The following is a 15,000-nucleotide window of genomic DNA, read 5'->3' as shown; positions in this document are numbered from 1 at the left end:
GTACCCAGGCTGATATGGCCGTAAGCGAGAAACAATCTCTTGCTACAACATATATAGTCAAAGTGAGTCTGATAAAACAGACATTTAGTCAATTCATCATTAAATGCTTACTACAAGGCAGTGTTGCTGATGAAATAGTGCAAGAGCACACCATCGTGGACAAAATGCTTACAGCACCTGGTATTTCCAGGCGGTCTCCCATCCAAGTACTAACCAGGCCCGACCCTGCTTAGCTTCCGAGATCAGACGAGATCGGGCATACCCAGGCTGGTATGGCCGTAAGCGAGAAACAATCTCTTGCTACAACATATATAGTCAAAGTGAGTGTGATAAACAGACATTGCATTTTCAACAATTAGATAAGCAGCTTGAACTTTGTGTCACTGGAAAAATTGAAGAAATTAAAAAAACTGTTCCCATCACTTTTTAGCACAGGTAGTTGGATAAAATACAAACTTTATTTCCTTTCATCATTTGAACAGGGCCAAGGAGCACAAAGCACACACAAGCTGCATTCAGCAACAATATTCTTGTTTGTCTTATAAATACAAGGCAGATGCTAATTGAAAACACAAGGAAATTTGATCCTATTAAAAAGGCAGGAAGCTGCATTTAGTCAATTCATCATTAAATGCTTACTACAAGGCAGTGTTGCTGATGAAATAGTGCAAGAGCACACCCTCGTGGACAAAATGCTTACAGCACCTGGTATTTCCAGGCGGTCTCCCATCCAAGTACTAACCAGGCCCGACCCTGCTTAGCTTCCGAGATCAGACGAGATCGGGCGTACCCAGGCTGGTATGGCCGTAAGCGAGAAACAATCTCTTGCTACAACATATATAGTCAAAGTGAGTGTGATAAACAGACATTGCATTTTCAACAATTAGATAAGCAGCTTGAACTTTGTGTCACTGAAAAAGTAGAAGAAATTACAAACACTGTTCCCATCACTTTTTAGCACAGGTAGTTGGATAAAATACAAACTTTATTTCCTTTCATCATTTGAACAGGGCCAAGGAGCACAAAGCACACACAAGCTGCATTCACCAACAATATTCTTGTTTGTCTCATAAATACAAGGCAGATGCTAATTGAAAACATCCAGGAAATTTGATCCTATTAAAAAGGCAGGAAGCTGCATTTAGTCAATTCATCATTAAATGCTTACTACAACGCAGTGTTGCTGATGAAATAGTGCAAGAGCACACCCTCGTGGACAAAATGCTTACAGCACATGGTATTCCCAGGCGGTCTCCCATCCAAGTACTAACCAGGCCCAACCCTGCTTAGCTTCCGAAATCAGACGAGATCGGGCGTACCCAGGCTGATATGGCCGTAAGCGAGAAACAATCTCTTGCTACAACATATATAGTCAAAGTGAGTCTGATAAAACAGACATTTAGTCAATTCATCATTAAATGCTTACTACAAGGCAGTGTTGCTGATGAAATAGTGCAAGAGCACACCCTCGTGGACAAAATGCTTACAGCACCTGGTATTTCCAGGCGGTCTCCCATCCAAGTACTAACCAGGCCCGACCCTGCTTAGCTTCCGAGATCAGACGAGATCGGGCGTACCCAGGCTGGTATGGCCGTAAGCGAGAAACAATCTCTTGCTACAACATATATAGTCAAAGTGAGTGTGATAAACAGACATTGCATTTTCAACAATTAGATAAGCAGCTTGAACTTTGTGTCACTGAAAAAGTAGAAGAAATTACAAACACTGTTCCCATCACTTTTTAGCACAGGTAGTTGGATAAAATACAAACTTTATTTCCTTTCATCATTTGAACAGGGCCAAGGAGCACAAAGCACACACAAGCTGCATTCAGCAACAATATTCTTGTTTGTCTTATAAATACAAGGCAGATGCTAATTGAAAACACAAGGAAATTTGATCCTATTAAAAAGGCAGGAAGCTGCATTTAGTCAATTCATCATTAAATGCTTACTACAAGGCAGTGTTGCTGATGAAATAGTGCAAGAGCACACCCTCGTGGACAAAATGCTTACAGCACCTGGTATTCCCAGGCGGTCTCCCATCCAAGTACTAACCAGGCCCGACCCTGCTTAGCTTCCGAGATCAGACGAGATCGGGCGTACCCAGGCTGATATGGCCGTAAGCGAGAAACAATCTCTTGCTACAACATATATAGTCAAAGTGAGTGTGATAAACAGACATTGCATTTTCAACAATTAGATAAGCAGCTTGAACTTTGTGTCACTGAAAAAGTAGAAGAAATTACAAACACTGTTCCCATCACTTTTTAGCACAGGTAGTTGGATAAAATACAAACTTTATTTCCTTTCATCATTTGAACAGGGCCAAGGAGCACAAAGCACACACAAGCTGCATTCACCAACAATATTCTTGTTTGTCTCATAAATACAAGGCAGATGCTAATTGAAAACATCCAGGAAATTTGATCCTATTAAAAAGGCAGGAAGCTGCATTTAGTCAATTCATCATTAAATGCTTACTACAACGCAGTGTTGCTGATGAAATAGTGCAAGAGCACACCCTCGTGGACAAAATGCTTACAGCACCTGGTATTTCCAGGCGGTCTCCCATCCAAGTACTAACCAGGCCCGACCCTGCTTAGCTTCCGAGATCAGACGAGATCGGGCGTACCCAGGCTGATATGGCCGTAAGCGAGAAACAATCTCTTGCTACAACATATATAGTCAAAGTGAGTCTGATAAAACAGACATTTAGTCAATTCATCATTAAATGCTTACTACAAGGCAGTGTTGCTGATGAAATAGTGCAAGAGCACACCATCGTGGACAAAATGCTAACAGCACCTGGTATTTCCAGGCGGTCTCCCATCCAAGTACTAACCAGGCCCGACCCTGCTTAGCTTCCGAGATCAGACGAGATCGGGCATACCCAGGCTGGTATGGCCGTAAGCGAGAAACAATCTCTTGCTACAACATATATAGTTAAAGTGAGTGTGATAAACAGACATTGCATTTTCAACAATTAGATAAGCAGCTTGAACTTTGTGTCACTGGAAAAATTGAAGAAATTAAAAAAACTGTTCCCATCACTTTTTAGCACAGGTAGTTGGATAAAATACAAACTTTATTTCCTTTCATCATTTGAACAGGGCCAAGGAGCACAAAGCACACACAAGCTGCATTCAGCAACAATATTCTTGTTTGTCTTATAAATACAAGGCAGATGCTAATTGAAAACACAAGGAAATTTGATCCTATTAAAAAGGCAGGAAGCTGCATTTAGTCAATTCATCATTAAATGCTTACTACAAGGCAGTGTTGCTGATGAAATAGTGCAAGAGCACACCCTCGTGGACAAAATGCTTACAGCACCTGGTATTTCCAGGCGGTCTCCCATCCAAGTACTAACCAGGCCCGACCCTGCTTAGCTTCCGAGATCAGACGAGATCGGGCGTACCCAGGCTGGTATGGCCGTAAGCGAGAAACAATCTCTTGCTACAACATATATAGTCAAAGTGAGTGTGATAAACAGACATTGCATTTTCAACAATTAGATAAGCAGCTTGAACTTTGTGTCACTGAAAAAGTAGAAGAAATTACAAACACTGTTCCCATCACTTTTTAGCACAGGTAGTTGGATAAAATACAAACTTTATTTCCTTTCATCATTTGAACAGGGCCAAGGAGCACAAAGCACACACAAGCTGCATTCACCAACAATATTCTTGTTTGTCTCATAAATACAAGGCAGATGCTAATTGAAAACATCCAGGAAATTTGATCCTATTAAAAAGGCAGGAAGCTGCATTTAGTCAATTCATCATTAAATGCTTACTACAACGCAGTGTTGCTGATGAAATAGTGCAAGAGCACACCCTCGTGGACAAAATGCTTACAGCACATGGTATTCCCAGGCGGTCTCCCATCCAAGTACTAACCAGGCCCAACCCTGCTTAGCTTCCGAAATCAGACGAGATCGGGCGTACCCAGGCTGATATGGCCGTAAGCGAGAAACAATCTCTTGCTACAACATATATAGTCAAAGTGAGTCTGATAAAACAGACATTTAGTCAATTCATCATTAAATGCTTACTACAAGGCAGTGTTGCTGATGAAATAGTGCAAGAGCACACCATCGTGGACAAAATGCTAACAGCACCTGGTATTTCCAGGCGGTCTCCCATCCAAGTACTAACCAGGCCCGACCCTGCTTAGCTTCCGAGATCAGACGAGATCGGGCATACCCAGGCTGGTATGGCCGTAAGCGAGAAACAATCTCTTGCTACAACATATATAGTTAAAGTGAGTGTGATAAACAGACATTGCATTTTCAACAATTAGATAAGCAGCTTGAACTTTGTGTCACTGGAAAAATTGAAGAAATTAAAAAAACTGTTCCCATCACTTTTTAGCACAGGTAGTTGGATAAAATACAAACTTTATTTCCTTTCATCATTTGAACAGGGCCAAGGAGCACAAAGCACACACAAGCTGCATTCAGCAACAATATTCTTGTTTGTCTTATAAATACAAGGCAGATGCTAATTGAAAACACAAGGAAATTTGATCCTATTAAAAAGGCAGGAAGCTGCATTTAGTCAATTCATCATTAAATGCTTACTACAAGGCAGTGTTGCTGATGAAATAGTGCAAGAGCACACCCTCGTGGACAAAATGCTTACAGCACCTGGTATTTCCAGGCGGTCTCCCATCCAAGTACTAACCAGGCCCGACCCTGCTTAGCTTCCGAGATCAGACGAGATCGGGCGTACCCAGGCTGGTATGGCCGTAAGCGAGAAACAATCTCTTGCTACAACATATATAGTCAAAGTGAGTGTGATAAACAGACATTGCATTTTCAACAATTAGATAAGCAGCTTGAACTTTGTGTCACTGAAAAAGTAGAAGAAATTACAAACACTGTTCCCATCACTTTTTAGCACAGGTAGTTGGATAAAATACAAACTTTATTTCCTTTCATCATTTGAACAGGGCCAAGGAGCACAAAGCACACACAAGCTGCATTCACCAACAATATTCTTGTTTGTCTCATAAATACAAGGCAGATGCTAATTGAAAACATCCAGGAAATTTGATCCTATTAAAAAGGCAGGAAGCTGCATTTAGTCAATTCATCATTAAATGCTTACTACAACGCAGTGTTGCTGATGAAATAGTGCAAGAGCACACCCTCGTGGACAAAATGCTTACAGCACATGGTATTCCCAGGCGGTCTCCCATCCAAGTACTAACCAGGCCCAACCCTGCTTAGCTTCCGAAATCAGACGAGATCGGGCGTACCCAGGCTGATATGGCCGTAAGCGAGAAACAATCTCTTGCTACAACATATATAGTCAAAGTGAGTCTGATAAAACAGACATTTAGTCAATTCATCATTAAATGCTTACTACAAGGCAGTGTTGCTGATGAAATAGTGCAAGAGCACACCCTCGTGGACAAAATGCTTACAGCACCTGGTATTCCCAGGCGGTCTCCCATCCAAGTACTAACCAGGCCCGACCCTGCTTAGCTTCCGAGATCAGACGAGATCGGGCGTACCCAGGCTGATATGGCCGTAAGCGAGAAACAATCTCTTGCTACAACATATATAGTCAAAGTGAGTGTGATAAACAGACATTGCATTTTCACCAATTAGATAAGCAGCTTGAACTTTGTGTCACTGAAAAAGTAGAAGAAATTACAAACACTGTTCCCATCACTTTTTAGCACAGGTAGTTGGATAAAATACAAACTTTATTTCCTTTCATCATTTGAACAGGGCCAAGGAGCACAAAGCACACACAAGCTGCATTCAGCAACAATATTCTTGTTTGTCTCATAAATACAAGGCAGATGCTAATTGAAAACATCCAGGAAATTTGATCCTATTAAAAAGGCAGGAAGCTGCATTTAGTCAATTCATCATTAAATGCTTACTACAACGCAGTGTTGCTGATGAAATAGTGCAAGAGCACACCCTCGTGGACAAAATGCTTACAGCACATGGTATTCCCAGGCGGTCTCCCATCCAAGTACTAACCAGGCCCGACCCTGCTTAGCTTCCGAGATCAGACGAGATCGGGCGTACCCAGGCTGATATGGCCGTAAGCGAGAAACAATCTCTTGCTACAACATATATAGTCAAAGTGAGTCTGATAAAACAGACATTTAGTCAATTCATCATTAAATGCTTACTACAAGGCAGTGTTGCTGATGAAATAGTGCAAGAGCACACCCTCGTGGACAAAATGCTTACAGCACCTGGTATTTCCAGGCGGTCTCCCATCCAAGTACTAACCAGGCCCGACCCTGCTTAGCTTCCGAGATCAGACGAGATCGGGCGTACCCAGGCTGGTATGGCCGTAAGCGAGAAACAATCTCTTGCTACAACATATATAGTCAAAGTGAGTGTGATAAACAGACATTGCATTTTCAACAATTAGATAAGCAGCTTGAACTTTGTGTCACTGAAAAAGTAGAAGAAATTACAAACACTGTTCCCATCACTTTTTAGCACAGGTAGTTGGATAAAATACAAACTTTATTTCCTTTCATCATTTGAACAGGGCCAAGGAGCACAAAGCACACACAAGCTGCATTCACCAACAATATTCTTGTTTGTCTCATAAATACAAGGCAGATGCTAATTGAAAACATCCAGGAAATTTGATCCTATTAAAAAGGCAGGAAGCTGCATTTAGTCAATTCATCATTAAATGCTTACTACAACGCAGTGTTGCTGATGAAATAGTGCAAGAGCACACCCTCGTGGACAAAATGCTTACAGCACATGGTATTCCCAGGCGGTCTCCCATCCAAGTACTAACCAGGCCCAACCCTGCTTAGCTTCCGAAATCAGACGAGATCGGGCGTACCCAGGCTGATATGGCCGTAAGCGAGAAACAATCTCTTGCTACAACATATATAGTCAAAGTGAGTCTGATAAAACAGACATTTAGTCAATTCATCATTAAATGCTTACTACAAGGCAGTGTTGCTGATGAAATAGTGCAAGAGCACACCCTCGTGGACAAAATGCTTACAGCACCTGGTATTCCCAGGCGGTCTCCCATCCAAGTACTAACCAGGCCCGACCCTGCTTAGCTTCCGAGATCAGACGAGATCGGGCGTACCCAGGCTGATATGGCCGTAAGCGAGAAACAATCTCTTGCTACAACATATATAGTCAAAGTGAGTGTGATAAACAGACATTGCATTTTCACCAATTAGATAAGCAGCTTGAACTTTGTGTCACTGAAAAAGTAGAAGAAATTACAAACACTGTTCCCATCACTTTTTAGCACAGGTAGTTGGATAAAATACAAACTTTATTTCCTTTCATCATTTGAACAGGGCCAAGGAGCACAAAGCACACACAAGCTGCATTCACCAACAATATTCTTGTTTGTCTCATAAATACAAGGCAGATGCTAATTGAAAACATCCAGGAAATTTGATCCTATTAAAAAGGCAGGAAGCTGCATTTAGTCAATTCATCATTAAATGCTTACTACAACGCAGTGTTGCTGATGAAATAGTGCAAGAGCACACCCTCGTGGACAAAATGCTTACAGCACATGGTATTCCCAGGCGGTCTCCCATCCAAGTACTAACCAGGCCCGACCCTGCTTAGCTTCCGAGATCAGACGAGATCGGGCGTACCCAGGCTGATATGGCCGTAAGCGAGAAACAATCTCTTGCTACAACATATATAGTCAAAGTGAGTCTGATAAAACAGACATTTAGTCAATTCATCATTAAATGCTTACTACAAGGCAGTGTTGCTGATGAAATAGTGCAAGAGCACACCCTCGTGGACAAAATGCTTACAGCACCTGGTATTTCCAGGCGGTCTCCCATCCAAGTACTAACCAGGCCCGACCCTGCTTAGCTTCCGAGATCAGACGAGATCGGGCGTACCCAGGCTGGTATGGCCGTAAGCGAGAAACAATCTCTTGCTACAACATATATAGTCAAAGTGAGTGTGATAAACAGACATTGCATTTTCAACAATTAGATAAGCAGCTTGAACTTTGTGTCACTGAAAAAGTAGAAGAAATTACAAACACTGTTCCCATCACTTTTTAGCACAGGTAGTTGGATAAAATACAAACTTTATTTCCTTTCATCATTTGAACAGGGCCAAGGAGCACAAAGCACACACAAGCTGCATTCACCAACAATATTCTTGTTTGTCTCATAAATACAAGGCAGATGCTAATTGAAAACATCCAGGAAATTTGATCCTATTAAAAAGGCAGGAAGCTGCATTTAGTCAATTCATCATTAAATGCTTACTACAACGCAGTGTTGCTGATGAAATAGTGCAAGAGCACACCCTCGTGGACAAAATGCTTACAGCACATGGTATTCCCAGGCGGTCTCCCATCCAAGTACTAACCAGGCCCAACCCTGCTTAGCTTCCGAAATCAGACGAGATCGGGCGTACCCAGGCTGATATGGCCGTAAGCGAGAAACAATCTCTTGCTACAACATATATAGTCAAAGTGAGTCTGATAAAACAGACATTTAGTCAATTCATCATTAAATGCTTACTACAAGGCAGTGTTGCTGATGAAATAGTGCAAGAGCACACCCTCGTGGACAAAATGCTTACAGCACCTGGTATTCCCAGGCGGTCTCCCATCCAAGTACTAACCAGGCCCGACCCTGCTTAGCTTCCGAGATCAGACGAGATCGGGCGTACCCAGGCTGATATGGCCGTAAGCGAGAAACAATCTCTTGCTACAACATATATAGTCAAAGTGAGTGTGATAAACAGACATTGCATTTTCACCAATTAGATAAGCAGCTTGAACTTTGTGTCACTGAAAAAGTAGAAGAAATTACAAACACTGTTCCCATCACTTTTTAGCACAGGTAGTTGGATAAAATACAAACTTTATTTCCTTTCATCATTTGAACAGGGCCAAGGAGCACAAAGCACACACAAGCTGCATTCACCAACAATATTCTTGTTTGTCTCATAAATACAAGGCAGATGCTAATTGAAAACATCCAGGAAATTTGATCCTATTAAAAAGGCAGGAAGCTGCATTTAGTCAATTCATCATTAAATGCTTACTACAACGCAGTGTTGCTGATGAAATAGTGCAAGAGCACACCCTCGTGGACAAAATGCTTACAGCACATGGTATTCCCAGGCGGTCTCCCATCCAAGTACTAACCAGGCCCAACCCTGCTTAGCTTCCGAAATCAGACGAGATCGGGCGTACCCAGGCTGATATGGCCGTAAGCGAGAAACAATCTCTTGCTACAACATATATAGTCAAAGTGAGTCTGATAAAACAGACATTTAGTCAATTCATCATTAAATGCTTACTACAAGGCAGTGTTGCTGATGAAATAGTGCAAGAGCACACCCTCGTGGACAAAATGCTTACAGCACCTGGTATTCCCAGGCGGTCTCCCATCCAAGTACTAACCAGGCCCGACCCTGCTTAGCTTCCGAGATCAGACGAGATCGGGCGTACCTTTTTTTTTTTTATCTTTTATTATGAAAAAACACATAATATTTACAATATTCAAACAATAATAATAAAAAAGGATGAACAATTCATCCTTTTACAAAATCAAAAAAGAAAAGAAAATAAAACCAATTAATAATTAAAAGCAAGTTTTCCATTTTGATCAATTTCGATAAAAGTGCTCCCCCACACAAACAGTTTTTCAAAATTACATCCTCCATATTTATATATTAGTTCAATATCTTTCTCTAAAATACTTTTAAATAAAACCTCCACACTCACAATTTTCCCTTCATAATGTCCTAAATTCCTTCTTTGTCTTACAGCGTATCTAGCATGGCTAAGAACAAAATTCATCAAATTAATATTAAAAACTTTGCTTTTTCCATTTATACCAAATAGAAACAACCTCCTCCACTCAATCCCATTTACAATATCTTCTCCCCAATGTTGTTCTAAAAGCCCCTTTATAAACTCATGAAACCCTTGTAATCTACTACATTCAATAAAAAAGTGCATAAAATTTTCCACCTCCGTACCACAAATATCACATTCTCTTTTAATGTCTCTATTTATTTGATGTAAAACCACGTTCGTAAAAATCCTATTATGTTTCAATTTAAAATCATTATCTTCACATTCTATAGAATTATATTTGACATTGACATTCTTCCATATTGATTTTACATCTATATTTACAAATACCCTAGACCACACTTTTTCTGAAGCAGGAGCTTTTATCTCTCTTAAAATACATTTTTCATAAATCTTTTTAACTTTCAAACCTGATAAAACATGTTTCTCCCCATTACTTTCATAATATAAAACCGGTAAACCCTTAGCTCTCTCAACCACCTCTGTATTTATTAAAAGCACCCATTCTTCAGGAATACACCCTAAAATTCTCTTATACATATTATCTACTGTAGTTTTGCTTATTTCATCTTCCACTTCACAAACATTATCATAAATCGCTTGTACAGTAAGGAACCCTGGAATGACCTCGTATAAAATATCCCCAATCTGTCTCATCCCAGCCCTCATAAAATATTTACAAAACAACATCTTATTATTATATTGTATCTTGGGATTTAAGAAAATTGGCTGATTTAAAATATTGTCTAAAATGGTACACTCATAATAAATATTTGGTAAAAACTCCCCCCAAGCTTCAAACACTTCTCTATAAAACAATGGTATATTACTTAACATTTCTTTTTTCATGCACATCAATAAACCATTGTCCCCCATCCTCCCAACCTCCTGCAAATACTCCTTAAAAAATCTTTTCCATCCATAATCTAGTTCACCATATAAATATTTCCGTACCATTTTAACTCTAATTGCTTTTTTCCTTACATTTAAATCCACCAACTTCAAACCCCCCTCCTCATAACCTGCAATCAATGTTTTAAAAGAAATTTTCGCTCCTTTCCCATCCCATAAAAAATCAACTAAAATCATATTCATTTCAGATAAAACCCATTCTGGTACATCTAAAACGTTCATGACATGAATAAAAATTGACATCAGCAAGGAATTTACAACAATTACTTTCCCTTTTAATTTCAAAGCCCTCCCCCTCCACATATTTACTACCTTCCTAACTTTGTTTATAACCCCACTCCATGTCAGATCCCTAGCTTCTTGTTCCTTCACCCCTAAAAACACACCTAACACCTTAAAATAATCATTTACCACCTTAAAAGGAAAAGTCCCCTCATTATTCTTCCCAACATACATTATTACTGACTTCTCCATATTCACTTTAGCTCCTGAGGCTTTCTCATATACTTTAAAACACTCCATCACCCTTTTAACACTTCCCTCATCTCTGACTGTAATTGTGGTATCGTCTGCATATTGATGAATTAAACTAAAACCTCCTTGCGGAGTCTCTACACAATTTATAAAATGATCTTTTTTAAGGTATGCCGCTAAGGGTTCTACCGATAAAACAAACAATAAAGCTGATAAAGGGCACCCCTGTCTCACTGATCTCTCAAGAATAAAAGAATCTGTTAAAATCCCATTACATTTAACCCTACTTTTAGCCTTTCTATATAATAATTTTATCCATCTTATAATTCCATTTCCAAACCCATACTTTTCCAGTACCCTAAACATAAAATCATGTTCCACCCTGTCAAAAGCTTTATTAAAATCTATACTTAAAACAATTCCCCCTATCTTATCGCTATTCATTTTATTTATCACATCTCTAAGTGTAGTTATGGTATCTGCTATATCTCTTCCAGGCACAGTATAATTTTGTGTAGGTGCTATAATATCATTTAAAACCATCTTCATCCTATTTGCCAGTATCTTAGCTAAAATCTTATAATCTGAGTTTAATAAACTAATTGGCCTATAATTTTCTAATTTCAATTTACTCCCCTTATTTTTATATAAAATCGATATCAGCCCTGTCACCATGGAATCTGAAACAGTATTATTGTCTTCCATATATTGATATACTTCTAATAAAATAGGTGCTAAAATACTTTCATACATTTTATAAAACTCTGCAATTAGTCCATCTACTCCAGGACTTTTATTTATTTGTAAACCCTTAATTGCATCTTTCACTTCATCCATTGTTATCTTCCTATCACACATTTGCTTATCCTCAACACCAATTTGCACATCAACACTACTTAAAATCTCTTTTACACACCCCTCATCCACCTCCCCTTTCTTAAATAAATCCTTATAAAAATTCTGTACCGTTTCTAATATCTCCACATAATCATTTACTACTTCACCCTTTACATTTTCAATCTCACTAATATATGATTTCATCTGTTTAGTTTTCTCTAAACCAAGAAAAAACGACGTACATTTCTCCCCTTCTAAAACATATTTTGCCCTACTTCTTATAATTGCACCCTTACACTTATCTATTTCACATTTGCTCAATTTTTCTTTTAAATCTAAAAACTTTTCAATAGTATAATCAGGATCACTATCACATTTCTTCATTTCTTCATTCAATTTTGTTCTTAAATAATTTTCTGCTCTTGTCATCCTACTCCTCTGCTTCCTTGCATATCTAATACTAAAAACTTTTATTTTTTCTTTAACATTTTCCCACCACTTGCACTTATCATTCCCTTTTTGCTTATCCTCCATTTCATCTTCTATCAAAGATTTAAGTTGTTTCCCGTATTCCTCATCACCTAGATACCCTGCATTCATACACCATATTCCCCCCCCTTTCCTTTCCTTATCTAACCCCACCGAAAATGTTAACCCAGCATGATCACTAAAAGTTGTAAAAATATATTTAATATCCTTCATAAAATTCCTTAACCCTTCATTTACTAAAACCAAATCTATCCGTGTCTGTTTCAATTCCCCTAAAACCACCTGCCTTCTAGAAAATTCTCTCTTATTCGGATTCTCCTCCCTCCATATATCAATTAAATTGTTTTCAACCATCATCTTCCTTAAAACCCCCCTAGATACGTCACTTCTAAAAATAGCTCCCCTTGTCATATCTAGTCTATCCATTTTTACATTAAAATCCCCAACTAAAATACAGTTTCCCTTGCACCATTTCGCTAATTCTAAAAATAAATTCCTTCTCTCTATTTCATTATTCGGCGCATAAATATTTATAATCCTAAAAACCCTACTCATATATTCAAAATCTAAAATTAAAATCCTCCCATTATTATCATTATATATCTTCTTCACATTTTCTACTACATCCTTCCTTATTAAAATTGCAACCCCACATGAATTCCCCCTACCATTGTTTACATAAATAAAATCCCTCCATATTTTCTGAATTTCTAAAACACACATATTATCCCAGTGCGTCTCTTGAATACATAAAATATCAGAATTCTTTATGTGTACTATTCTATTAAATTTTCCTATTGTTCTCAACCCATTCGCATTTATCGACATTATTGTTACCATACTAATAAATAATAAAATTATAAAATATAATTTCATTATCCTCTACCTTTTATCCAGTTTCTTTCCTCTTCCACCCTTTCTCTCCCCCCCCTCCGCTGCTTTCCTCTTCCTGTATCCTCCTCTCATTCTTTCAAATTTTTCCCCATCATCCGAGTCCGATATCTCCTCCAAGTCCATTTCATCCAGCCAACTTTTCTTCTTTACACCCTCATCCGTTGTGCTCCCCGTGTTCATCGCCGATTCTGGAATGCTCGTTGTGCTCCCCGTGTTCATCGCCGATTCTGGAATGTTCGTTGTGCTCCCCGTGTTCTCCGCCGTTTCTGGAATGTTCATCTCCGTCTCACGTGTAGTAGTCGTTGTGCTCCCCGTGTTCATACCCGTCTCTGTTATTGTCATTAAACTTAAGACCCTCTCCATTTCTTCACCCCCCGAGGTACTTGTTTGTGCTGTGCTTTCCCCCAAAACCCGTGAGTCCCCCGTGCTTCCCCCCAATCCACTTCCCCTCTCCTCCTGAAAACTCCACCTTCTTATTTCCGAATCCATACTGCTCCCAATTTCGTTAATCTTCTGGTCTTCTTTCTTCTCCCTTCTTCCTTCCTCCGTCTCTCCACCTTCCACCACGTCCTCTCCTCCATCTTCTTCTCCTTCTTGCGATGATACAACTGCTTCCTCGAATAGTACTTGACTCCCCTCTTCAGTCATAACTTCTCCACAGTTGCACTCCGCCAATCTCTTTCTGCATCTTCCACAAACATTCCTTTCCTTCTCTCCGACACACTCTCTCGCATAATGGCCTTGATTGCCGCACTTGAAACACTTGAATTCAGGGCAATCTTTAACTATGTGCCCAGGTTGTATGCACAATCGACAAACTCTGACCTGCTTGTCATGGATCACCCTGAAGTATTCAGCTCCTTCCAGCGTCTCAATTTTTGTGGAATATGGCAATGATTTTACTTTTTCCGTAAATTTAACTTTACAAAACCGTGTTCCGTCAACCACCTCCGTTCCAGGCCAAACTCTCCTCCTTATCTCCGAGACGGCCGTTACTCCCCAGCTACTCAGCTTGTCCAGTATAACTTTGTCTTCGATGTATACCGGGAGATTCATAAAAGACACCACCAATTCATTTACATTCACATCTCTCGCCATAATCCTGGTGTCCTTTATCCTTAAACCGTCCATTAGCCGTTCTTTACCTTTTCCGTTTTTCATCGTAATTTCATACTTCTTCTCGCCTTTCATTCGGCATCCCACCACCTCTCCACACATCTCCTTAATTGCTCGCAGTAATTCCATCGTCGTCATCTTTTCTTCTCCCACCAACTCAATTGCCACCGTGTATTCTTTGCCATATTTCATTCCTTCTTTATTTTCGTTTTCCTTCCGTTGCGCATTTTCGTTGTCTTTGTCCGTTCCGTTTGTCGTTGCCATGTTGTCCGTCATTGTAAATCAAAAATGAAAGCGAAAAAACCTCCCCCAGGCAGCAAAACTGCAGGGGGGGAAAACTAAACAAAACTAAAAACTATCCAAATAAAAAAACAATAAATTATATTGCAAAAACCAAAAAAGAAACGAAAATAGCTCTCGAGCAAACACTCTCAAGCAAACACTCACAGCTC

General features: G+C 39.6%; 23 non-coding genes across 23 annotated transcripts in view; all 23 read right to left on the bottom strand.

The window, feature by feature from the left end:
• Positions 1-26, bottom strand: part of LOC145869532 (5S ribosomal RNA) — a 119-nt gene extending 93 nt beyond the window's left edge. The window contains exon 1 of the ribosomal RNA XR_014385528.1: positions 1-26. This exon is cut by the window's left edge and continues 93 nt beyond it. This is a non-coding gene — a ribosomal RNA (5S ribosomal RNA).
• Positions 27-165: 139 nt separating this feature from the next.
• LOC145869272 (5S ribosomal RNA) lies at positions 166-284 on the bottom strand. Its single transcript, XR_014385268.1, has one exon. It is a non-coding gene; the product is annotated as a 5S ribosomal RNA (ribosomal RNA).
• Positions 285-693: 409 nt separating this feature from the next.
• On the bottom strand, positions 694-812 carry LOC145868235 (5S ribosomal RNA). Its single transcript, XR_014384229.1, has one exon. It is a non-coding gene; the product is annotated as a 5S ribosomal RNA (ribosomal RNA).
• A 410-nt stretch (positions 813-1,222) lies between these two features.
• LOC145870300 (5S ribosomal RNA) lies at positions 1,223-1,341 on the bottom strand. Its single transcript, XR_014386296.1, has one exon. It is a non-coding gene; the product is annotated as a 5S ribosomal RNA (ribosomal RNA).
• Positions 1,342-1,480: 139 nt separating this feature from the next.
• Positions 1,481-1,599, bottom strand: LOC145868234 (5S ribosomal RNA). The gene has a single exon (XR_014384228.1). It is a non-coding gene; the product is annotated as a 5S ribosomal RNA (ribosomal RNA).
• Positions 1,600-2,008: 409 nt separating this feature from the next.
• LOC145867414 (5S ribosomal RNA) lies at positions 2,009-2,127 on the bottom strand. Its single transcript, XR_014383407.1, has one exon. It is a non-coding gene; the product is annotated as a 5S ribosomal RNA (ribosomal RNA).
• Positions 2,128-2,537: 410 nt separating this feature from the next.
• LOC145869531 (5S ribosomal RNA) lies at positions 2,538-2,656 on the bottom strand. Its single transcript, XR_014385527.1, has one exon. It is a non-coding gene; the product is annotated as a 5S ribosomal RNA (ribosomal RNA).
• A 139-nt stretch (positions 2,657-2,795) lies between these two features.
• On the bottom strand, positions 2,796-2,914 carry LOC145870125 (5S ribosomal RNA). The gene has a single exon (XR_014386121.1). It is a non-coding gene; the product is annotated as a 5S ribosomal RNA (ribosomal RNA).
• A 409-nt stretch (positions 2,915-3,323) lies between these two features.
• Positions 3,324-3,442, bottom strand: LOC145868233 (5S ribosomal RNA). Its single transcript, XR_014384227.1, has one exon. It is a non-coding gene; the product is annotated as a 5S ribosomal RNA (ribosomal RNA).
• A 410-nt stretch (positions 3,443-3,852) lies between these two features.
• LOC145870298 (5S ribosomal RNA) lies at positions 3,853-3,971 on the bottom strand. Its single transcript, XR_014386294.1, has one exon. It is a non-coding gene; the product is annotated as a 5S ribosomal RNA (ribosomal RNA).
• A 139-nt stretch (positions 3,972-4,110) lies between these two features.
• On the bottom strand, positions 4,111-4,229 carry LOC145870124 (5S ribosomal RNA). The gene has a single exon (XR_014386120.1). It is a non-coding gene; the product is annotated as a 5S ribosomal RNA (ribosomal RNA).
• A 409-nt stretch (positions 4,230-4,638) lies between these two features.
• Positions 4,639-4,757, bottom strand: LOC145868232 (5S ribosomal RNA). The gene has a single exon (XR_014384226.1). It is a non-coding gene; the product is annotated as a 5S ribosomal RNA (ribosomal RNA).
• A 410-nt stretch (positions 4,758-5,167) lies between these two features.
• On the bottom strand, positions 5,168-5,286 carry LOC145870297 (5S ribosomal RNA). The gene has a single exon (XR_014386293.1). It is a non-coding gene; the product is annotated as a 5S ribosomal RNA (ribosomal RNA).
• Positions 5,287-5,425: 139 nt separating this feature from the next.
• Positions 5,426-5,544, bottom strand: LOC145867413 (5S ribosomal RNA). The gene has a single exon (XR_014383406.1). It is a non-coding gene; the product is annotated as a 5S ribosomal RNA (ribosomal RNA).
• Positions 5,545-5,954: 410 nt separating this feature from the next.
• LOC145869801 (5S ribosomal RNA) lies at positions 5,955-6,073 on the bottom strand. The gene has a single exon (XR_014385797.1). It is a non-coding gene; the product is annotated as a 5S ribosomal RNA (ribosomal RNA).
• Positions 6,074-6,212: 139 nt separating this feature from the next.
• LOC145868231 (5S ribosomal RNA) lies at positions 6,213-6,331 on the bottom strand. Its single transcript, XR_014384225.1, has one exon. It is a non-coding gene; the product is annotated as a 5S ribosomal RNA (ribosomal RNA).
• A 410-nt stretch (positions 6,332-6,741) lies between these two features.
• LOC145870296 (5S ribosomal RNA) lies at positions 6,742-6,860 on the bottom strand. The gene has a single exon (XR_014386292.1). It is a non-coding gene; the product is annotated as a 5S ribosomal RNA (ribosomal RNA).
• Positions 6,861-6,999: 139 nt separating this feature from the next.
• LOC145867412 (5S ribosomal RNA) lies at positions 7,000-7,118 on the bottom strand. Its single transcript, XR_014383405.1, has one exon. It is a non-coding gene; the product is annotated as a 5S ribosomal RNA (ribosomal RNA).
• Positions 7,119-7,528: 410 nt separating this feature from the next.
• LOC145869800 (5S ribosomal RNA) lies at positions 7,529-7,647 on the bottom strand. The gene has a single exon (XR_014385796.1). It is a non-coding gene; the product is annotated as a 5S ribosomal RNA (ribosomal RNA).
• A 139-nt stretch (positions 7,648-7,786) lies between these two features.
• Positions 7,787-7,905, bottom strand: LOC145868229 (5S ribosomal RNA). Its single transcript, XR_014384223.1, has one exon. It is a non-coding gene; the product is annotated as a 5S ribosomal RNA (ribosomal RNA).
• Positions 7,906-8,315: 410 nt separating this feature from the next.
• LOC145870295 (5S ribosomal RNA) lies at positions 8,316-8,434 on the bottom strand. The gene has a single exon (XR_014386291.1). It is a non-coding gene; the product is annotated as a 5S ribosomal RNA (ribosomal RNA).
• Positions 8,435-8,573: 139 nt separating this feature from the next.
• Positions 8,574-8,692, bottom strand: LOC123737708 (5S ribosomal RNA). The gene has a single exon (XR_006767006.2). It is a non-coding gene; the product is annotated as a 5S ribosomal RNA (ribosomal RNA).
• Positions 8,693-9,102: 410 nt separating this feature from the next.
• On the bottom strand, positions 9,103-9,221 carry LOC145870294 (5S ribosomal RNA). Its single transcript, XR_014386290.1, has one exon. It is a non-coding gene; the product is annotated as a 5S ribosomal RNA (ribosomal RNA).
• Between the last annotated feature and the right edge of the window lie 5,779 nt (positions 9,222-15,000).

This window comes from Salmo salar, unplaced genomic scaffold (assembly GCF_965601325.2).
Source record: "Salmo salar unplaced genomic scaffold, fSalSal1 ptg000293l, whole genome shotgun sequence".
Taxonomy (NCBI): Eukaryota; Metazoa; Chordata; class Actinopteri; order Salmoniformes; family Salmonidae; genus Salmo; species Salmo salar.
The sequence above is the reverse complement of the archived record's forward strand: the minus strand, read 5'-3'. Positions and strand labels throughout refer to the sequence as shown.